Source organism: Esox lucius, chromosome 21, assembly GCF_011004845.1.
Source record: "Esox lucius isolate fEsoLuc1 chromosome 21, fEsoLuc1.pri, whole genome shotgun sequence".
Lineage (NCBI taxonomy): Eukaryota > Metazoa > Chordata > Actinopteri > Esociformes > Esocidae > Esox > Esox lucius.
Window position 1 is genome coordinate 24,301,359 of NC_047589.1, and position 24,146 is coordinate 24,325,504.

The 24,146-nt window shown below is 42.4% G+C and overlaps 1 long non-coding RNA gene across 6 annotated transcripts in view; it reads left to right on the forward strand.

Moving 5' to 3' along the window:
• The window catches only part of dpp6a, a 211,447-nt gene that overhangs the window by 130,921 nt on the left and 56,380 nt on the right, over positions 1 to 24,146 (forward strand). The window lies entirely within an intron of this gene.

A 24,146-nucleotide genomic window follows, 5' to 3' on the forward strand; every position in this document is an offset into this window, starting at 1 on the left:
TGGGGATCGAACCCACGTCTGGCATTGTGTGCCCTGACTGCACATAACCTTTTTTCTCCAGCCTACTACTACATATGTTCAGGTTGTAGTCTTCCAGGCTTTGTATTTTTGTTGTTGTTGCTAAATGCATGACTTCCGGACCAACAGGATGCAACATGCCAAGAGGAGTGTACAAACCTGGGACATTTTATCCCTCAGCACTTGAGCACTGCAAAGAAAGCTTGCTCTCACCTCTCACAATGCACCTGTCGAGCTATTCAAGTTTGGGTACCACCACTCCGGTTGGCCTCGTCACTAATACTGCTGAGTCTGTGTAGCGTGGAGAGGCAGACTGGTTGGATACCTAGCGCAGTCAAAACGGCCTGAAACGTAAACCAGGGAAAACCGTGGAGATGGCGTTTGACGTCAGGAAAGGCCCGCATAGCCCTCTACCAGGAAATGAGAGCACAGCTGTTAGGACGTTTGAATCATTCAAATTCCCCTAAGGTCACCAAGAAGTCGCGCCAGTGGATGTGCCACTTGGGTGCTATAATAGAGAAGATGCACCTGATATAATAGAGAAGACACAATGATACACTCAAACCCTTACCATCTAACCCTTCCCATCAACCCTTCCCATCAGTCCCTTCCCATCTAACCCTTCCCATCAGTCCCTTCCCATCAGTCCCTTCCCATCAGACCCTTCCCATCTAACCCTTCCCATCAAACCCTTCCTTGTTAACTTACATTGTAACAAAAAAAATGCAGGATACATTGACCTGCTGGAGCCAGACATATTTTACTGTCCTTGGTTATATTGCAAGACCTACATCTGTCTTTTGCCTAAAATATAACAGATTACTTCTAGAAAGTGAGAGAAAGAGCAGCACAAGATTAATTAAGTACTAATGTAAGACAGTGACAGATCTGATTGTTACAAATGATTGTTTTCTCTAGATTCATGAGAATTATACATTTGTTTACCTTAGCAGATGATATACTCGCCTATTAAACACACGGTTATGAGTAATGACATTGCTAACCAGACTATAATTTGGCTAAATTAACCCAATTGGAAAGTTCATTAGGACGGTTAATGAATAAAGTTAGACCCTCGCATAGTTAGCTAGTTTTTACGTGCTGAAGCTAGGGGTTGAACACCTCCCCACTGGAATGGGAGACGTCATCTTCATAACCTGCAAATGTTACCAGATAGAGGTTTTTCCAGATCATCAGGTATGACGTGGAGAGTTCCCTGACATAACTTCCTCTTTTAAGATCACATTTGTTAATATCAATCAATCATAGATATATTGTTTATTCTTTTTCTTAATTTAACCTAGAAAAACCACTGAAGTCATTTTCAAAACAGCCTTTTACAAAAAGAACCACTTCCTTAAATAAGAATCAGATTCTCCTTGAAGCCAGATCAAAACCAGCGTTTTGGCAGACAGGGTTTGGCCAAGGCAGACCATCTCAAACTTTTTTGTTTCTTAGTCAAAAATATTGGTGGCCATTTTGTTTGCAGGCATGCTGACTTTCATGATAACATTGTCTGGGTTCGCTCCAAATCCCCAAGCAGCGTAGTTTCTATGGAGATGATGTAGCTCACAGTATGGCGTTGTGCACATGCACGCACACACACACACACACACACACACAGAGAAGAGAGAATAAATGCCATTGGCATTTAATTGAGACTTCTTTCTTTTTTTTTACTGGGTACCTCGTTAGCTGGCATCTCAAATTATAATCAACTGTTCGGCTAATGTACTGCTCATTGCAGCAAATGAACATTTAGCATTGTTCTAGCATCAAACGCTGTGAAAAGCTTGATTGGGTCTTTTGATTTAGCCGCTGTTGAACAGATATGGAAGTGTAATACAATATAGAAAACAGTGAAAATGGCTCAGCCTGCCAGGATGCTAATTACTTCCTGAAGTAATGTTCACATTTCTTGTTTTTTTACACCTTGTTTGTTTTAACCTACTTTGAGGTTCTCTCTACCGTCTTGAATATTATGAGAGCTGTGTTGCCCTGCTCATGCATATCTTAAGAGTGTGCAAAGGCTAGGAATGTGAAGGAAACAGAAATAACTCAAACGCAACATTGATAGAGAAGTACAGACCGTCTTCGTGAAAGATGTCGTGAATGTAGTTTGTAGTTGTGGTGGTTTGCATGTTATTTCTGAGGTAAAGATGCTGTATATTCCTTCTGAGATGTGACCTGGGGTATAAAGGGGTCTCTTGCATTTGGCCCTTACTTTGTCTTTTCCAGTGTCCACGTACAGCTGTATGCTGTTCAACAAGGCAGACGGTCTAAAAACGTTTTGCAAGTACAAATAGAACCAACCCATTTCATTTAAGAGGGTTTTCATCTATTCGATGCCTACTGCACATGGTTCTGCGTGTTGTACTTGCTGTTGGTAGGGAAGGCTTACCACATCCCATGCTCCATATTCACTAACGTCCTTGGTGGTGTAGTGACATACTTCTGAATGTCATTGGTCTTTCTGGCTGCTGGTAACTCTCATCTGAAAATGTGTATAACTATACCAACTCAAAAGTCATTTTTATTAACAGGATTCTTGGAATGAACTTACAAAGTTTAAGAATGCTCTAAATGAGTTGTCAGACAAAAATGACAGCTCTGCCTTCAAATGTCTTCTATCTATCTACTCTTCATGTGCACTTGTAGGAAGTTATTGGGGAAACCAGAGACACACACCTGTCAGTGGAAAGTTACTTATTTTTCATATTTTATTACAATAAAGTACAATAAAGGGATTAAATGTGTATCCCTGTGGATTTACTCGAAAGCAGTTAAAGTTAATTCTTACAAACCTTTGGCGCTAGAATCCCTGGCATGTGATTTGTAATTTTATATTCTGTTTACCTCCTAGCCAAAGCCCCTAAAAGAGGTGGAGAAGATTGATAGGTGTTTTGTCTTCATCTGAGCGTCCTCCTTTCCCTAGCAGGAAATTCAACCCAGGCTACCGTCTCAGCAGGGTGTGAAATTATGGGAGGCTTTAGATGAATTGAAGAAGCCCCACTCTTGGATGAGAGAAAACGACCGGCTGTAGGGTTTCGGCACCCCGTTGATATGATCCTGTCGATAGCAGATGGGAGAACATGAGCAGTAAATCCATAGCGTTTTTGATTGAGAACCTGAGTTCCAGGCCTTGTGATGGTAGGGTGCACCGACTAAACCCTATTAGAACATGAGTTTTATTGAACTGGAGCAATGTTCTTGTCTTCACGTGCGCCAGGTTTAACAAGAAATCAAATCTCGGCTTTAAGTATGGAGTAGAATCTCTGACAAGCGAGCCGTCTTATTTTAAGCACGACCGTGTGAGTGTGTGTGTACCTGTTTGTGTGTCACAGCTTTTTAAGTTGTAATTCCATCCCGGTTGTAGGGGGGATTTTGTAGCGTGAACCGTATGACAGCAGCGCGCAGGTGGAGCTTGACGTCTAGATCCGAGTGACAAATGTGCACCCTCCTACTTATCAGTCTGCCATGCCTCACTCGCTTGCCAGCCTTGGGAGCCATCGGTTTAGCCACACAGTGATCCAGTGATCTGACTCTGATTCCAGCAGGATATTCAAACGTCACCACCCGTTTCGCTTTCGTCGAGTCCCATCTGTGTGATGAACATGTCAGTAGCTTTGCCGCCTCGGCTCTTACTCGATAACACGCTGGCTCCATCTGCACGGCTCCATGTTTAAAAAAAACAATTTGCCTAGAACAAGATCTGAGTGGACGATCCGAACCAACTACTCACACCTTATATTCAACAACAGTTGCGCTTCCAGGTTTTGGAAACAGTTTTCCTCAGGGGCCCCCAAGTGGCGCTAGGTGCATATCAACCATGATCAGGAGTCAGGCAGAGGTCGGTCATTTTCTCAGAGCGATGTCTGAATGTGTGGGACCTTGCCAAAATGTCAGTTAGCTTTCCTGAGAGAGCACACAATCCATCGCTTTTAAGCAATTACAGGCCAGTCTCGCTGTCAACCCTGGCTAAAATACTTGAAACCCTTGTTAGTGAACAGCTATAGTGTTTTTTTATACACTAATTTTATTTAACCTATGTGAAACTGGGCTTCAGGAAGAAGCAAAGCACAATTACAGTAGCCATGAAAGTTTTTAATCATCTCATTAATGCTTTTGATTTATAAAAATCACAGTGTCTTTTTATTGATCTCCGGCTGTTCTAAGGCTCGACCATACAATACTGAAGCCAAGGTTGTCAAAAATATGTCTTTCTGAGCATTGTGTTGAATGGTCGCTATCTGTCTGATAGAACACTGTATACTCAATTTGATAGTCTTGCATCTGATAAATTGTCTGTTTTAAATGGTGAAACATCAGGGCTTTGTACTTGGGCCCAGCATATTCATTATTTTTATAAATACTCTAAACAAAAATGTGCAAAATGCCCCCATTTAAGCTGATGACCTTACTAACTGCTTTTAATGCTGCTCTTAACATCTTGTGTCAATTGAAGCTTACTCTTAATGCAGACCAAACCAAACTAATAGTGTTCTCCAAAGCAAGAAACAGACCTATAAACCGTCCTCTTATTACCACTTGTCAGGGCAATGAGATTGAGGCCATAATTTCAAATAAATATCTTTGAACTTAGTTGATGACCTCTCTTTTAAGTCACATATTCAGCAACTTCCAAAAAAAAACTGAAGCTGAAATTGGGATTTTATTTTAGGAATAAGGCTTGTTTTTCTTTGAAGCTAAAATGAAGGCCTGTGTCAGCTACTTTAATGCCTATACTGGATAATGGCGATATTCATATATTAATGCTTCCACTCAGTGTTTGAAATCAATTGACACCCTTTACCATGGAGCCTTGAGATCTATTTTAAAACTGCAAAGCACTTACACAGCACCGCACTTTATACGCTGGGCTAGGCTGGCCTTCCCTGGTCACCTGCAGGCTTAGTTTTATACTTTTATTTACAAAGCCATTCTGGGTTTGCTACCTTGTTATTTGTGCATTTCTATTCTGCAGAAAATGTGGTGGATACTCTCTTCGTTTTTACAGGACTTTATCGTGCTAACTGTCCCAAATTCCTGAACTGAATATGGAAAAAGGGCTTTTATGTACTCTGCCCCCACGGTTAGGAACACCTTACAAAATAGGTTTAGATTGAAAGAATGTGTATCCTTTGGTGTTTTTTCAAATCATTGATGAAGGACTTTGAGACCTGTCAATGTTTTAATTTGCTGATTTTATGATTGTGATTTCTATGTTTTTTTATTGAGTACTTATATTGGAGTATCTATAACACAAGTCTTGATCTCATGTGAGAATGCATGAATTTTATTAAAGACTGAATTATGTTCCAACTAGGGAACCTTTCTTTCATACAATTGTCTCCTTCACTTAAAACCTATAATATATTTTTGGGGACATGATTGTTTCTGCATTGTTAAGAACACAAAAATGCAGTTTTCTCAAACAACCGACTGAAGCACTCCAAGCAATATTTCCCACAGGAACGTTGATATTTATTTTAAAATGTGGGCACTAGACCCTTTTGTCTTGAGATGAGGCTTCATTTTGGATGTGCCGGTTATTGGGGAGAGGACAGAGAGATACGGACAGGTTCAAATAGAACGATTAAGAAGAAACTGAAGTAGAAGCATTTCTGAACTCTATTGTTAATTATTGTGTTCACTTAACATTCTCGATATTTCCTCCGGAAGTTCACGTGGTTCTTAACACTAAAAGCATCATGCTGGGACAAGCATTTGACACGCATTTGGCGCATGGCAGTTCTCTTCTTAGCTTTGACTGTCAAGCTCACACACCACATACGGATCACACTGGGGATGAACTTGGGTTTGAAAGGGCATTACTTTACAGGGAGAGTAGGCTGTTTTCTGTATGGTGTCAGTGCGGTGTCGTTACATGTAGGTTTCTAGTAAAGAGTCGGGTTTCATCTCAACAGAGATACGATTCTGCGGCTTTACCGAACTGACTCAGACGAGACGCATCTGCAGCTGCTGTTGTGATTTCAAGTACCCCTTTGTATGTTGGATTTGTGCCTCAGTACAATGCATTAAGTGCATTTCGAGGACAAACAAAGAACATCCGTTTCTAGAAATGAACACTCACTCTGCCGTGAACACCGCTATTACTGTATACGGTGATGTTCTGTGAAAACGGCAAAATGGCATTTCAGGATGTTAAGCCAATAACACCGTTGGTTGACTTACATTGTAGCGGAGAGGGACAATAAAATGCTGCGGGTCTCGCCATCCGAAACCACTGCTCCAACAGGCCTGATAACTACCTTACCTAGGTAAAAGCAGCTTACAATGGTAACACAGTGTTTATAACAGGACAACATTGTATGTATCGACAGTGACCTGTTAACGCGAAGTCAGCAGGTCAGAGATCAGCAGATCTGATCAGAAACACCTTGCTCTAAGTTGGCCTCTCCTCGTGTTGAAGTCACTAACACTTCTTTGTGACTTTTGCGTGGCAAAGAGTATAAAAAAAAAACTCTGAGTCATTTAGCAAATCCCCTTATCCAGATTGACTTGTAGTAAGGAATGCATACATTATCCTGGCCCATGTGGGAATCCAAGTCATACCCCTGGCTTTACCAGCTCCACGCTTTAGCAACGGGCAATGGGCCTACTGCATTGTGGCTCACAGGCCTTGTGTAGGATTCTGATTGGCTGGTAATGGTGTCTGAAATACCCAGCAGGTGCCTCAGTAAACCCTGTAATTGAGCAATTATTCTCAAGCAAAAGGTCACCTCGGGCGCAGCGATAGCCCCGGCAATCAATAAACCCCCCAATTATGATGGAAGCAGCGGAACTATATTTGGACTGAGCCACAAACCAAAGCAATGATACGTGGGTGGGATTGGATTTCAAGGGAAGCTCATCCTCTTAATGGGCCTCTAAGATTAGGTTACAAACATGCACTGAATAAATCTTTTCTTTGGCACCTTTAAATACGCATAAACAATTTTCATACATTTTAGGCATATCCAATTGTATCTACACAGCAACCCCACAGCTGGTGCAAGCGAGCAAAAGATCCTCCGAAGCGCATCTCGTCCAACCGTTGCGCATTAAACGCATGCTAGGGGTGAAAACATTTCCTAGCTAACAACCACGATTGAGCGCCAATGGTACCCAGCCTCACAATGAGTCGCTAACAAGCCCTATTTGATATCAGTTCATCCAACCCAGGCAGCACTGAGCCAGTTTGGGCCAAACATTGCTGGACCCATGGGATTCTGCTCGTTTTTTCCACCCTGAAAAAAACCAGTGGTCACTGGGATCAATGCATGTAAAGGAATCAGAGAGATTTGCAGGAATCTGAGGGATTCACCAGGGCACAGGAGACCACGAAATCCCTGCCGACGATGCCTCCCCATTCCCTGCGTGGTGCTGGCCAATTTGTGTCACCCACGAGGGCTTCACAAACACTTATCGGCTAGCGGCACGGGCGAAGCTTAAACATGGACTGGTTGTGTGTTTGCTGTTGGCTGTGCCGGTTGAAATTGGATAGATGGGCGTTGCAGCACACACCACATCAGTGTAGTGAAATATTCTTCCTGTATCTCCCATTTTGATAGAAGGTGCTTCACTGTGCAGTGCAACTGCTTGATGACCTGTCATGTCACTGAATGCACTCAAATGCACTGTGAATGTGGACCAGCCGACGCCTGTAATTGTTTCCGCAGAGAGTAAACAAGGCCTTTTAATCTAACCAGCCCTGTGATATCACCCAAGATGTAAACATTACATCATCCTGTCTGAGTGGAATCACTCTGTTCCTGGATTAATGTACTTGCGCACAACTATATCGAAATCGCCATTGCCAAGGCAACATTGACATCTGGGATATGTACACTCTTATGTTGCCTTGTTATATTGTTTTATTTTCTAGTGCAGGTGTTCCTTTTAAAGGCCTCCAAACATGCATGTACTGCTAGCATATTTTGCATGTCCTCTATGTGCTCAAGCATACACACGCACACTTGTACCCTCCTGTAGCTCATCCAACTGTCACGCACGCATGCTCGCACACACACACATACACACTACCACGCAGAATGTAGAATGTTTGCAGATTTGAATGTACAGTATCGTACAATAACCACATTCAGTTACATTATGATCTGAATCAAAGTCAATAATAATGACTCAAACATAAATAGAAGTAGGCAATGTCCATTTATTTGGTTGCATGGGAACAAGTCAGTCGCAACTTTTGGTCTTGCTTCTCAAGTATTTCTTGACATCCAGGAAAACAATGACCAACTATACAAAACAGTATATTCAGATTACAGCCTTAGTAATTTCAATCAATGTAGCCTAGGTTTGCACATATTCATTTCTTGCAGTTGATCTGGATAATGAATTAACAAAATAGGAAATAACTTCGAACAGGATACAGAACTATGTCTCTCTTAGTGCATTTATTGGACAGGACATGATGAAAACAATCAAGGTATACCACGTGAAATGACACACCACTTAATTACACTTTTGTAAGAATAAGGGGTTATTGGACACCGTAAAACCATGATCTTAACAATAACTACATTATTACTGTTCTCCATTCAATTTAAACGTTTTACGATTCAAAAATGTGCACCTAACATTCTCTAAATTCCATCACTTCAAGACTGGTGCACATTTCTTTCCCATCAATGGCACACATTAAGCTCCCAATCTTTGTCACATAAAAGTGTGAAGGAGGTATGGAGGTTTTGTTGTGACAGAGCTCGTATGCTATTTATATTCTGTTTGTCAGAACAAGCAAGTTAATTATCCAAATGTCCCATTGCTCACCATATTTCTCTTCAAATGCACAGTGCAGTGTTGAGAAACTATTCTCAGTCTCAGGGCATGGTTTTCCAGGTGTTCCTCCGTCATATCACCTGTCAGTTTTCAAACATCTACGCACTCAGACATACAATACGTGACAGTCAGTCTGGCCATAACACACTCTAATCATCACACTGTGTCAGCACGTCCGTCTTACCTGTTTGGTAAATGATGGCATTGTATTTGTCTAGCGCTGATTGTGTCATGTATCAAGTCAGATGGCCTTGGGTTTGGATGATCTTTTACAGACTTGGAATTTGCAGACACTTTGAGTGGTTGTTTTAGTGTGATGGGGCCATAACTTTACCTTTATTACATGACAGTTGTGATAATATAGCCCCAATAAGCTTAAACATAACAACTGTCCTGTTATAATGTGTTTTTGCCCCAATAAACAAAACTATAACATTTATAACATGACAGTTGTTTTGTTTAAGTTTATTGGGGCCATAACATCACCTTTATAACTTGACAGTTGTTATGTTTTAGTTTATTGGGGCCATATCATCTCCTTTAAAACATGAAAGGAACCTGCCTTCCTGGTGCTGTGATACACCTGCAGTGTCTGACCAAAGGTGAACATGGATTGCTGTTAGAAATAGTTAGGGGTGTCCTTGTTTCAATTCTACACTTCCCATCTGTCATTAGCCTGAGAGGTAGGGACAAGGAAGGGACAGGGCTGGACACTCATCCTATATTCTGCTGGCTGAGGGCCACAAACCAATTGTGTGTGTGTGTGTGTGTGTGTGTGTGTGTGAGACAGTTGGGTGAGCTACAGGAGGGTACGTTTCCAGCCATTGGAACGGTAATGAAATGTAAAATGGTCAGCAACACAGCTCACCCCACCCAACATGCCAATGCACGACTACTCTGCCCTGCACTGAACCAACGAAATGAAACCAATGACACACATCGTACGGCATCTGCAGTACGGCCATATAACAGCAATTCACCGCAGGCAGCCACCAGCCCACAGCTCTGCAGACCGACTCCATTCTCCGTAGAACGCTCGCATTGACTAATGCACAAAACCCATGAACCATAAACAAAACCTTGTTAACAGTTGATTATGCATGTTCATTGACTTCATTGGTACGCACACCATGGAGTGTGTTCTACACAGGCCCAGTAATTGGAAGCCTTGTGCAAAACCAGTCCTGGCTTTCTGTCAACTGTTTAAGCATGACACGGCCCCCCCTATTAACCTAGCCCCTCGTCAACCCATTACTAACCTCCTGTTAGTCTAGAAATGGGGGTGGGTGGGGGGGGTGCTGCCTTCATCCGTTTCATTGAGGGGTGTTTCACAGTTGGCAGAGGACCTGTAGGAACGGAAAGGGAAAGATTGGGGGTTTCGGTACCTAAATACCATCTTCCCTGTAATTTCTTTTTCTTTTTTCCCATTGGATAAGAAAAGTGCACACTGTTGTAATTGTCCTCGAAAAGTTTTTTATGTCGTTTTTTTTTTTGGATGATTGTCGCTGTACTTTTCATTTGTCCATTGTTGGGCTTTTGTCTTCCTTTTACTTTATATATTGATGTCTTTTCCCCCGCCCCCTGGCCTAGTTTAATGCACACACCATACAGTCTGATGAGCACACACACAGACTGAGACACTAATGCATACATTTCTTTTCTCACTCTCTCATGGGAAGCCCAGAAGCAACCTTTTTTCCATTGTATCTTTTTGACAGGAGTGCAAACTGCTTTGCTTCTGTTTTTGCCTCCCCACCTGTCACTTGTGAAAGCACTTTCTCTGGGCTATTTTCAGGAGGAGAAATATTGGGAGGAAGACAGAGAAGAAGCAGAATATGAGGACGAATGGGAGGAAAACAGAAAAGGAGATGATGACGACTTGGAGGAAAATGGAGAGGAAGATGATGAAGACTGGCAGGAAAATGTGTAGGAAGAGGATAGTAGAGTGAGGGAACAGAGTAGGTCCCTCACAGACCTTCTCCTAACAAATGACAAAAACACTGGTCCGTAAGCGTGAACAGTTTACATTTAACATAGGATTTATACTTGCAACTGACTCTCTGAATATTCGGCAGACATATTCACACCATTACCAGTTATACACCCATTAAACCCCATCACTGAGGCAGCTTGGCATCAGAAGATCACTGCGCATCCATTCAGTCTTCCTCGCTCTACCTCCCTCGCAGAGGTTTTGACGTGCCAGACACTGTATCATCGGTCGCTGTCTGGGCAGTTCCACCGCCTCAGAGCCCCAGTTCTGTGCACCCAGGATCGTTAGCTGTGCTCTGCAGCTGTGTCCGTCAAACCTGATTGGGTCCTCCACTGCTGGGATTATATATGCTGTTGAGCTTTAGGGCCAGGTCTACCTTCTGGTATGAACACGCCAGTTCTGTGGAGTGAAGAGGGATTATAAATGGGTTTTTTGTCGAGCTTAATGTTCATGTTGACATCTTACTATGATTGCCTTTCCAAGTGGCCAACTGTAAACCAGTGAAAACCTACAGTACTTCCTGTCTTTAAACCAGGTATATTTAAAACATTGTAATTAAAACAAATCTGTAATACAGATTTGGGCCTAGATCATATTTTACAGTGAGATGAAACCAGACCCAGTCTCAGACAAATAAGACTGATGGAACCCAACAGAGTATGACTAATTTACATTTAGCTGTATTTTAAATTTCAGTCATTTAGCAGACGCTGCTATGCAGAGTAATTTACAGGAGCAATAGAGATTAACTGTCTGGCTCCAGGACAGTACAACAGATTTCTTCCTTGCAGGCTCTGGAATTTCATTTAACCTTTTGGTTACTGATCAGATGTTCTGGATTTCCTTATTTCCCTATCCATTTTTTATAAGTAGCTTGCAAGGCTGAAAAGAATAGAAAGCCTGGCCCCTGTCTCTGATCTGCTGCTCAATACCCACTCTTTGATGTACAACGCTGCTACAGTACTTGTACATGAGACAAGCAGCGGAACATGCATTGTCTCTGTCTGTTTTAACTGTCATATTTTACGAATATAAAGTGCATTAATCTATCTGCAATTACATAGGATGAAACATTAACAAAAAAGCAATAAACAAACCGGCAGTAAATTCGTGACCTAATAACAGATAGACATTCTCTACGCCATCACTGGACACTGCACGATGCCCACATTAAAACACTTACTGTGGATAGTGAGATGATCATACTAGTTTAATATACATGATTCACAGAAACCTTTTATCTAATAATTCTGTTTACACACTGTTCATGAGGATATTGCAAGTGGTCAGTGGGTACATTTGTGATGGACCGATCTATGTGATCGTTAGTTATGAGGCAAGGTTATTTCTAGATCAGCCCGTCAGCGGTGGGTTGGATAGACTCACACCTGGTCGTGGACACCAACACATCTGACATCAGGCTGATGGGACTTGGGAGTGTCCCTTCTAACACATCTGACATCAGGCTGATGGGACTTGGGAGTGTCTCAACACATCTGACATCAGGCTGATGGGACTTGGGAGTGTCCCTTCTAACACATCTGACATCAGGCTGATGGGACTTGGGAGTGTCCCTTCTAACACATCTGACATCAGGCTGATGGGACTTGGGAGTGTCCCTTCTAACACATCTGACATCAGGCTGATGGGACTTGGGAGTGTCCCTTCTAACACATCTGACATCAGGCTGATGGGACTTGGGAGTGTCCCTTCTAACACATCTGGCATCAGGGTGATGGGACTTGGGAGTGTCCCTTCTAACACATCTGACATCAGGCTGATGGGACTTGGGAGTGTCCCTTCTAACACATCTGACATCAGGCTGATGGGACTTGGGAGTGTCCCTTCTAACACATCTGACATCAGGCTGATGGGACTTGGGAGTGTCCCTTCTAACACATCTGGCATCAGGGTGATGGGACTTGGGAGTGTCCCTTCTAACACATCTGACATCAGGCTGATGGGACTTGGGAGTGTCCCTTCTAACACATCTGACATCTGGCTGATGGGACTTGGGAGTGTCCCTTCCAATCGCTGCAGGTTTTTATGTAAGCTGTTTAGGAATACGGGCGTGCCACGTGTTCATGCCAATCAGATTGTTTGAGAGTTCGGGAAGAGGGTGAGGTAAAGAGAAAGACTGGGATTGTGTGTTTGTAATAAGAAATGCAGGGAACGCAATCTGAATTTCAAGCTCTGTATCTCAAGCCTTCCTTGTTGTGCTGTTATTATTTGTGCCTCTTCAGTCTGACATGTGATATGTCCCTCCTAATGAAAAAGGGGCGTGGGGGTAGCTTGAGTCGTCGGTGAGGGAGGTAGGATGTGCCTTGTATGACTGACATACTGTATGTGTCTGACACGTTGTCCCTCTGTGATATACATGCTTATTTCTGACCGAGTGCCTATTCATTTCGTTGTCTTCGTTCATACTTCTCCAAAACATAAATGGAGGTGTTTAGGATAATGCAGCATTGACTGATCCTCAGACATCCAACATATGATATTTGTCCGTGGCTTTGGGACGTGAAGAGTGTGAATACATCAACAACAGGAGACAAGATAGAAATCCTGTGTCAAACACATTTTGGCTTCACCAGGGTTGCCATGAGAACATATCAAACAGACTGACAAATCGAAAGTAATTCAATTCTGACTGAGCAATAAGATGTCAGTGGCCACCCGCTGTACTCTTCAGGCACAAAGCTCTTTCATAAACCAGTGTGTATATTGTGTACATATTTATATATTCCAGACAAAAACTATGGGATTTCCATTGAATATATAAATATGTGACAGCGGTATCAGACAACCTGGCTTAAAGTTACTTTGCATATTGCCTCTTTCCAATTTTGTCCAATTTTCTTTTCCCTATTTGTTAGGCTTGTGTTGATACGTCCTGAAAAGAAAATGATAAGGGGAGAAATGGAGATGAGCGTATGCACTGGCTTGAGCTAAAAGCCCAGATCATTGATATTCAAGACCATTGTAATATTTTGTGGATTTCTACCATCTTGGAAACAATGATGTGTTGTGATAAACTAAAGGAAACTGTAGTCTGTTTATGAACTATTGTTAATGTCTCGACATTCAGTTCTGGCTGTTAAGAAATGCAAAAATATTTAAAGTTCGTCTCTCTTAGCAAAGTAAAGAAAAACACAGGCATCCATTATACATGAAGAGTGTTAAACAGTGACTCATCTGCACAAAATCTGTGTCTACTACTCGTGCACCCAGCAGATAAACATTGCCGAAGATTTTACCGTTTATATCCTCATTATTAAAACTCTGTTGCCATGGTGATGTAGACATTGAACTCCTTGGGTATGTAGTAATGGCGTCAGGCAATAGTACACACCGCTTAACATTTCTATTATGCACCTAAACCTAGAAAGTCTCCTGGTGCCCCCACATCAGAGTTCAAACAGGTTCAAATCTGTGGTATTGATGGTTAGTTGATCACTGCCACCTTCGTAGGCTTCAGAAGTGTCTTACACTGTTTTCCCGACTGATCAGCTTCCGGTTCAGGGGGTAACGGCTTTAATGACCATCCAGCTGAGGCCCAGCTATGACTGATTGTATAACCATAACCACCCTGGCTATGCGTCAGAACCCACTTTGTGCCATTTCATGTTGATTTGATTTACTCTGGATCCAAACAGCAAGGGGTCAGATGGCTGGCGCACCTTTAGAGCCTCTCTCTAATAGACTGGAAATCAAACATTTCGGGCAGATATAAATATTATGAGGCTGAGGATTATTTCACTCCTGTGAGCAGCTAGTAGCTGCAGACAGTGTTTATTAGCTTTGGTTTTACAGAAGGGGTTTTAACCCTTTGTCAATGTATACACTGGTCTGCCCGAGAGGTCCAAACAAAAAGGATTGAATTAATATTGTATTTTTGGGAAATTATGTCTGAGAAGGCTGCCATAATAAGTATGACTAGTTGGGTGACCCGCACATAAAAACAAACAGGACAATAAAAACAAGACCCACAAAGAAATCCGTTGCCTCTTTTCATTTGCTTAAATAATGTTGTATTTCTCCTCCAATAAAAAAAATTCTTTTCAAATCCCAAGGGCAGTCTCTTGATAATGCCAACTCAGGAAGACGGGGAATGACAGACCATTGCTGTCCATAGCCCAAACTCACAGGTAACACTGTAAACTGGAGCATCATGCCTCAGAGTAAAATGCCCTTTTTCTTTCCCTGTAAACGGCTACACCAAGCAGAGGAGTATTCTTGTAAAGCTGAGGAGGAGCTTACGTACAAGGAGCCCCGCGGCGTGACTAAGCGCAGTGATCCATACGAACAACGGGGTTCCTATTGCCATAACACCTAATCACTGTATCACTCGTAAGCGGCGGTGTCCAACCGGCTGTACCGATGTGCGTTTCTTCCCTTCCCACTGGAAACCCTTGCTGACAGGGGCAAACGGCACTTAACCTCTCTGGTCCCCCCAGCTCCTTATCCGACCCATTCTCCTCAAAAGCCCAGCCTGGTTTCTTCGGCAGACAAACATGAGCAATTAGTAACCACGGGTGCAATCAATTGTTCCCCGTCCGTGCTCACCAGCCAGGCCGGGGTTGCCCGCGGGATCCTTAGGCCGCCAGGTAACCCGAACGTTCACAGAAGCCAACCCACTCCCAGTGTATTTGAGGATTACTTCCCGTGCCTGGACTGTGAAGCACAGAGATGCAGGTAGACTCTCAGTCTCAGGCCCAGCGAAGCCTGAATGTTGCCATGGACAAAGTCCTGGGGGGGGGGCATTTTGAGGTCTACACAACAAACCTCTCGTGGTACTGCATAGCCACAACTATCCCTGCACTGGTCTGTTTTTCCCAAATACAAAAAAGCCTTTTCGTCACGTTATCTAATGAAAGATGGCATCAGTCCTTCAGGGATAATTCTCCATCTTCTGCGGCGCTGGTCGAACCGCCGATGTCAGTGCGTGTGGAATAGCGGCCCCTGAAGTGAGACAGTGCTTCCTTATAATAATGTGAACGATTCCTGATACCCAATGACCTCTCACCTGCCCCTCCTAGCCACCGCACTTAACCTGTTAAAAATCCTTGCGCACCAACTTACCTGACCTCTTCTTTGGTCCGGAACTTTTGTTCTCTGCTGCCTCTCGTATGGCAGCATGACTGCAGGTCGTTTTATTGTTATTGGCCCTTTGCCCCCAGCGCCTGCCAGCGGTATCACGCAACATTAAATTAGGCTGGCGGCAGCACGAGAAGCAGAAGCTGACTCCACACTGCTGCAGCCGCTGCCACCGACATCACTACTGACTCCCATGAAAGAACCCATCCGCTGCCATTACCTCCCAGCTGAGTCACCCGCTGTGATGCCTGACCTTAAAGACGGGAGGCGGGTCGAGGTTCATCGAACCAATGGGTACGTTTCCAACAGTAGATGTCATGAAAGTTATTCGCCGGGCTTATCTGCGCTAATGGCAAACCTTTCTGATGACAACCTGGGCTTGCTTAACCCACTTGGTTCCAGTCCTTTTAAGGCAGCCTGACACCTGTGTCAATGCTGTCCACTCTTTCCTCCAGGTCACCCTAATCCTTTGCCCACGTGGGCCTTTTGGGTTCCTGCAAAATTACACATGGTCTTGGGTAGCTTTGGCGCCTGTTCTCCTTTTGTCACCCATAGATCTATTCATTCATTGTCTATCTCAATAGGGATGCTGTAATATCTATATTCATAGATAGTTTCTCACTAGGGTTGTTGTAAGATCTACTCATAGAAGGTGTATCTCAATAGGTTGCTGTAGTCTTCCTCCCCACTACAGTTTTTTGACTCCCACCAGCCAGAGATGATCTACACATAACGGCTATTTACTTTTTTGCTTCATGAGCGTAATTAATAGTTTCTTTATTATTGCTTCTGTGAATTAAAATGCGTGCCGTAAGATAATTTGGTGTTCCTGGTGTTCAGAGAGTATTTCCATGTAATCACGCAGAGGAGAGCAAACACACATACACACTGAGTTCTGGGTCTTTGTAGAGCCTCAGATAAAATGTGAACATAGATTGAAAGAACCCAAGTCCTACATTGTTAATGTTGCCTTTTGGGAGGTTCATCAAGCCCGGAGTTCAGATCCTGTTCTACTGACTGGTTTGTCTGAATTTTCTTTTTTCTACCATTACGGTTAAGGTTAACCCAAGGCCTGAGCTCATTTGAATAAAGGTCACCTTCTGTTGAGAATAAAACCACTCACTGCTTAAGAAGTTTATCAACTTTTTTTTTTTTTTTTTTTTACTTCTCAACTAAACAAGATAGTTGCCTTTGTGTTTTCTGCTTTGTGAGGCGTGTAACAAGGATGCGCCCTGATGCCCTTTTAAAAGATAGTCTGCTGTATTTAGCATGTTTTCTATGAAGTCACAGTCACCTCACACTCACACGCCTCCTCTAATAACCTCTTCATTAAGAGGTAAAAACGGGTGACCAGATAATGGTGCTAATCATAATCATAATTACAAATCAGAGAGGCACGGTCTGGAAAGTTCGGTGCTCAGGGAGCTCACAAGGTCTCGGGCACTGGAGATGTAATTGCCTTCTACACCTTTCTAGAGATTGAGTAATTGGCTGAACTGTCTCAAGAGTTCTATCTGTTTCAGAGGTGGGTGAAAAGGTGAGGTAACCAGTGGGAGAAAAAATGGACACTGTATTGATCACCAAGAGAGTGTTCCTGAGATGGATATGGCTGGTCCAGGCTCAATAGTCTTTGTGCTTGCTGCACGCAGCTAATGAGCCACATTTATGGATCGTTACATTCAGAGAAATCGAAAGCAAAGGCCCCATTTATTGGCCTCGAAGGGGACCGGGTTCTTTTGTGATAAATACAATGGTGGGCCAGTTCAGGTAGCACCTACTGAAATCAGATAGTACTTTATAGATATTCTAGCAATAGGAATCTTTATATCCTGGAAATTGCAGGACTGTATTCCATAGACCTACCTGTAAAAGTATAGTTTTGATGGACTTCTGAGTTTCACTTGTACAGTTGACAGATTATTTTTTGACATAAATCAACACACAATACCCCATAAAACAGTAGTCATGGTATTTTCTCACACATTTTTTTTGTCCTAGATATTCAAGTTGTTGGTACTGAAATAGGAAAATTGGCACTTAGTTTTTAGGCACCACACTAATGGAATGATTTTCAGAAATCTGTTAGAATTCGTACTCTACATTAGTTCCACTAGATAATTTTAAGCGTGTTAAGGGATATGCTGTTGGAATGTTTATTCTTTATTTTATCTATTTATACTTATATATTTATTATATATTGTGTTTATAGGGCTTTCTTCCAAACTAAGTATGCAGGTAAGATGTCCTTTGGTCAGTGTGGTGTCCAAGGACCCAGTAGCCACTCTAGCAGAGCTTCAGAGTTTCTCTGCAGAAATGTCAGAAGGACAACCATCCCTGCACACTTCATTACTCAGGCATTTCAATAGAGCGGCTAGATGCCAATAGAAGCTACTACTGAGTAAAAGGCATACGACATGCCACCTGAAGGGCGTAAAGAAAAAGACATTCGGGTCTGATGAACTCTTAGGCCTTAATGCTATATGGAGAATCTGCATTATGCTCCCGCCACCACGGTTCACAGTAGGAATGGTGTTGTGTACAGTATCTCACAAAAGTGAGTACACCCCTCACATTTTTGTCAATATTTGATTATATCGTTTCATGTGACGACACTGAAGAAATGACACTTTGCTACAATGTAGAGTAGTGAGTGTACAGCTTGTATAACAGTGTAAATTTGCTGTCCCCTCAAAATAACTCAACCCACAGCCATTAGTGTCTAAACTGCTGGCAACAAAAGTGAGTACACCCCTATGTGAAAATGTCAAAATTGGGCCCAAAGTCTCAATATTTTGTGTTGCTGTCATTATTTTCCAGCACTGCCTTAACCCTCTTGGGCATGGAGTTCACCAGAGCTTCACAGGTTGCCACTGGAATCCTCTTCCACTCCTCCATGACGACATCACAGAGCTGGTGGATGTTAGAGACCTTGCGCTACTCCACCTTCCGTTTGAGGATGCCCCACAGATGCTCAATAGGGTTTAGGTCTGAAGACATGCTTGGCCAGTCCATCACGTTTAACTTCAGCTTCTTTAGCAAGGCAGTGGTCGTCCTGGAGATGTGTTTGGGGTCGTTATCATGTTGGAATCCTGCCCTGTGGCCCAGTCTCCGAAGGGAGGGATCATGCTCTGCTTTTGTGCAAGACTGCACACTGCTGAAATATTGTTTTTCACATTGAACAAATAACTTGTTTTATCATAGTTGTTATAGAATAAAATCCACTTGATCAGCTGGATAGTTCTTGTGCTTAGGAGTTAATAGTGTTAGTTGGGACTGTTGTTTCCAGGCAGAACAAGTGGTTTGTTTGTTGTTCCCCAGTTTGCAGTAGTGATGCTTGTTTTTTTTCCAACACATACTTAGCTTGATATAGTTTTATGAACTCCTACCAAGTTTAGATGGGCTACCATATGAAGAGCCTATTTTGACCACAGTACTTGTCCTACAACACTTGAAATAAAATTGACATGATGTAAATAAAACGTAACGATACACTCCCGCTTTGCTAGACATACACGGTAATGCTCAACGCGTGCCTGCAGTGCTTTGGCTCGACCCCTGACCCGGAAGGCAAATAAACCCAATGACTATATGGTTTACCCGGTAACTTAAATGGCAACTCTCAGTCAAAAAAGTGCTGCTGCTGCTGATAATAGATGTTCCTCATATGCCATTGTGAGGTGTTTGTAATGTAGCTGCCAACTAAAAAAACTATTCTGATTCTGTTTATATATAGAGCCAGAAGGATTTCAGAAACATACTTCCTAAATCACTGCTCATTCCTTGAAACTTTCATGTCCTTCTGTCACACAGGTTTGTTTATCCAATCATGTGTAACACTGCAGTTTACCTTCATTCACAGTCGCCGCCTCAGGATTTATGATGTCCTACTATCAGAGGAAGACAGATAATGTAAGTCCAGTCCCCTATCCGGAGGAGGAGGATTTCAATGTATTCATGTTGCACATTTCCTGTGTCTGAAAACCATGTTAAAAGGGTCCACCAGGCAGGTCTCAAATGCTTGGCAATTCACTGTGGAGGAGGCAGGGAGGGCCGAAGGAAATGATTTAGTAAGGATAAGCTGTTCCACCCATCTCAACATGGCAATTTTCAATTTAGCTGGAAAATAAGATGTGTTCCATGGCTGGTATTGAAAACTGCAAAAACAAATCAAAATTGCAGTCGTTTCAAGTCTGTCTTTAAGTCACATCCCAGAGTAGAACCTCATTCTGTCAATTTGCGTGATCCCTTTATTCCTCCGTTCATCGTGTTAGCATGTGGACTTCATAAGAGCGCTCCCTTGAATAGAAACATTATCCTGAACCTTTTTGAAATCTTTGAAAGGTTGTCCTTTGTACTAGCTGCACCACAGAAAAGGAATGCTGGTCTAAGAACTAGCAGAGAAAATGTAATACTTCTAAGGCTTTGTTTAGATATTGGACATAAATCACTTCAAAAAAATATTGGTTTCGTGCTTCTTATTATTAGTCATCAAAGTATTTTCAACATGATCCTTTTCTATGGAATCCCATTTCTTTTGTTTTTGAATGGCTTCCAATGTGATGTTGAAAAAAACAACATTAACATACATGGGCTTCAGAAAGTATTCTGGCCCCATCACATTCTCCACGTTTTGTTTATCATTGATAACAGATTATAATTTTTTTTTGCTATAAATCTACACACAATATCCCATAATGACCAAATGAAAACAAGTTAAGAAATCTGTGCCAGTTTTAGCCAACCCCCACGAAATATTTCTTATTCTGACTTAATTCACTTGCATTTGACAGCAATCATAGAGTCTTTTTGCATACGACTACCAGATTTGCACATCTGGATTTGGGCAGTTTCTCACAATCTTCCTTGTAGAATCTCTCAAGCTCTGTCAGATTGGATGGGTTGATGAACTGCAATCTTCAGGTCTACCCACAAATGTTCAATGGCATTCAAGTCCTGGCTTTGACGGGGAGACATTCAAAGATTTGTGCATACTCTGGATCAGGTTTTCTTTGAGGACCTCTCTTTAATTTGCTCTGTTCATCCTTCCCTTAATCCTGACCAATATCTCAGTCTCTGCCACTGTGGAGCATCCCCATGGCATGATGTTCCCGCCACCACGGTTCACCGTAGAGATGGTGTTATGTTCAGTATCTCACAAAAGTGAGTACACCCCTCACATTTTTGTCAATATTTGATTATATCTTTTCATGTGACAACACTGAAGAAATGACACTTTGCTACAATGTAAAGTAGTGAATGTACAGCTTGTATAACAGTGTAAAATTGCTGTGCACTCAAAATAACTCAACACACAGCCATTAATTTCTAAACGGCTGGCAACAAAAGTGAGCACACCCCTGAGTGGTTTTGTGCACTGATGCAGCCCCAGTCTTCCAGTCTTCCTATGATGGAGTTGAATTTTAAAAGCAAAAGCAAATTCCATTCTAGTGTATAAATCTTATTTCACAACAATTGATTTTTACATGGAGCCTGGTCTATATAGAGGTGTTGCCATACCACATATGGGCAAAATAGGATATGACTTGTTAAAATAATTGTAATTCAAGCCCAATATGTATTTCAGGGACTTCTTGTGAAGTGTTGTTTTTTTCACAGTATGGGTATCTGAATGCAGGAGACCCTTCCTCTTGATCAGATAGGCCTCGTATTACGCACGCACCACCTCTCCCTTATCTCATACAGCACCATGTAAAACAGTGATAGGCAGCGCTTCTGTGTCACTGACTCCCATTCCAAAAACAGTATTGTCCATTGATTACTGAAACCCCCCTACTGTGACAAGGACAGGAACTTAAATTATCTACAGGCTGGAACCCATTCAAGCGGCTTTTCACCATTTCCACTTTCCTCAGAATTCCAAACCTAACGCACCTTTATCAAACCAGTCGCGTATTGACATCAAGGATGTCCCTTGATCATAGTACTTCTTGACGGGATGTTGATGAAATATAGTATGTATACCACTTTTTTTCTTGGATTTTTATTAGATGTGATGAATGGTGTGGACATGATTACAAACTGGATGGTTTGAATGCTGAACACTGATTGGCTGCGAGCCGTTGTATATGAGACCATATGCCGTGGTTATGACATCACATCCCATTTTACTGCTCCAGTTGTATTGAATCTAGTTTATACTGTAATAGCAATCAGGCCTGTCGGGGGTTTGTGGTATATAATATCTGAGTGCTGTTTCCAGGCACAGCGATTTGTTGTGACTATGAACTACATTGGCCATATTCTACACACTGTCGTGCCTTATTGCTTAAATATATTACAAAGCAGTAGCTAATGATCAGTTATGAATATGATAATACATTACTTCTTTCAGATAACCTTGTTGACCCAATATCTTGGAGCAATTAAAAATGTCTGTCTGTGTTGGTTCTGTTATCACTTGGCACTGAGACTCAATTCAAGCTAATGACATTGATGTTGACTCAAGCACACCAAACCGATGCGCTTGACAAATGTATTTGCAAGTTTAATCAGGTTATACCAATCAACAACGGATTTCAATATTTTTGCTTCAAAACACAACATTCTGTTTTCACAAGCGCAAATCCATGGAAACATTTTAGGTTTGCTGCGCAGTCGTGTGCATGATGCAGAGAAACAAAGCATTTGCTCCAGCGCAAGGTCGCGTCCCAGTCAGCATTCTGTATATTGACGCGTTTGGTTAGTCAGCTGTGACCACCCGCAGGCTGTTTGCAATACAACACTCATGCTTTGTCGCACCAGGAGCTCTGCATTTATCGCTGGTTTGATGCAAACCCTGTGGACTCCCATGGTATCCCGGGTTAAGCCTCGACAGATAAGCTAGGCCGAGACCCGAATGCAGCTGCACCTCCATCTCTTAATCTTACACCTCTGTTGTCTTCAGAAGCTCAGACGTGAACACCTCAAGTAGATCTTTCCTCTGAGGAATATCTCTAAATCTGTAGTCTGTCACCATGTCGCCCTCTATTTATTCAGGTCTCGTATGAATTGTGTGTGTGTGTGTGTGTGATAGCTGTGTACAGTTTGTTATGTGACTGTAGGTCTGTTTTTTTATAGGTGTTATGTAAAATCTCTAAACGGTTGAGGACACTCCAAAAGAGTGATGTTCATCCTCTCATACAGGCCCTGCTCGTCCTCGGGGGTCCTCACATTGTATGAAGTGGGCGAGTTTATTATCGAAAAGTGCCCCTTTAAAAGTTTTTTTGTGTTCAACTAGCATGCCGTTGACACCCAACATCTGTGACTGTAGCAGATGATAAGTGTTATTTTGCCATGCAAATTATTCCCCTTGAAGGTTACACATTTGATATCAGTTGTTGTTGATTAAACAGGGAGGGATCAGGTTAGCTGCCATCCTATCTACAGCCAGAGGTAGTCTACACCCAGAACTAGTCTACACACAGAACTAGTCTACACACAGAACTAGTCTACACCCAGAACTAGTCTACACCCAGAACTAGTCTACATCCAGAACTAGACTATATCCAGAACTAGTCTACACCCAGAACTAGTCTACACCCAGAACTAGTCTACATCCAGAACTAGTCTACATCCAGAACTAGTCTACACCCAGAACTAGTCTACACCCAGAACTAGTCTTCTTTGGATCGTCGACACTGAAACAGTCTGGCTCAAATAGTACGCAAGTGTTGGTTCTGTGCAATTTCTGTTGTTGTTAATGCACCCAGTCCACTAACTGCCTTTGGCCAGATGAGCCCTTGGCACCGACCCGAGCAAAAGGGCCCCTGTTCCGCAGGAGCAATGCCAGACGTTGCAGGGAAACAGGTTGCTGGTTTTAATGAGTGTGTGTATAATGGCTGGTGTGGTAAATAGCTCTTCTTATCTCTAAGCTAATGATGTCTGCCGTTTCATTCAATTAGGAAGGAAGAAGGTCACTAAAAGACTCTACCTCATAGACCAGACCACTCTACTCCATTAGTGTGTTTGTGTGTGTTTGTCTACGTTTGTCTACGTTTGTGTATGTTTGTAATTTCATTAATTAAGAACTTAGAGGTCCTCTACACCCAAGGTTCATATTGTTGTTGCTCTTGCTTCCACTGTTAATCGGCATAATCCTTCTGGCAGAATACATGTCTTCAGAATGGTCAGTACAGTCTGTTGGGGCACTAATGTAAAGTATGAAAACACTTTCTCTAATGGGGATCAGCTGTATTGACACTTTCCGTTTTCATTTTGCGCATAAAACAGTTTC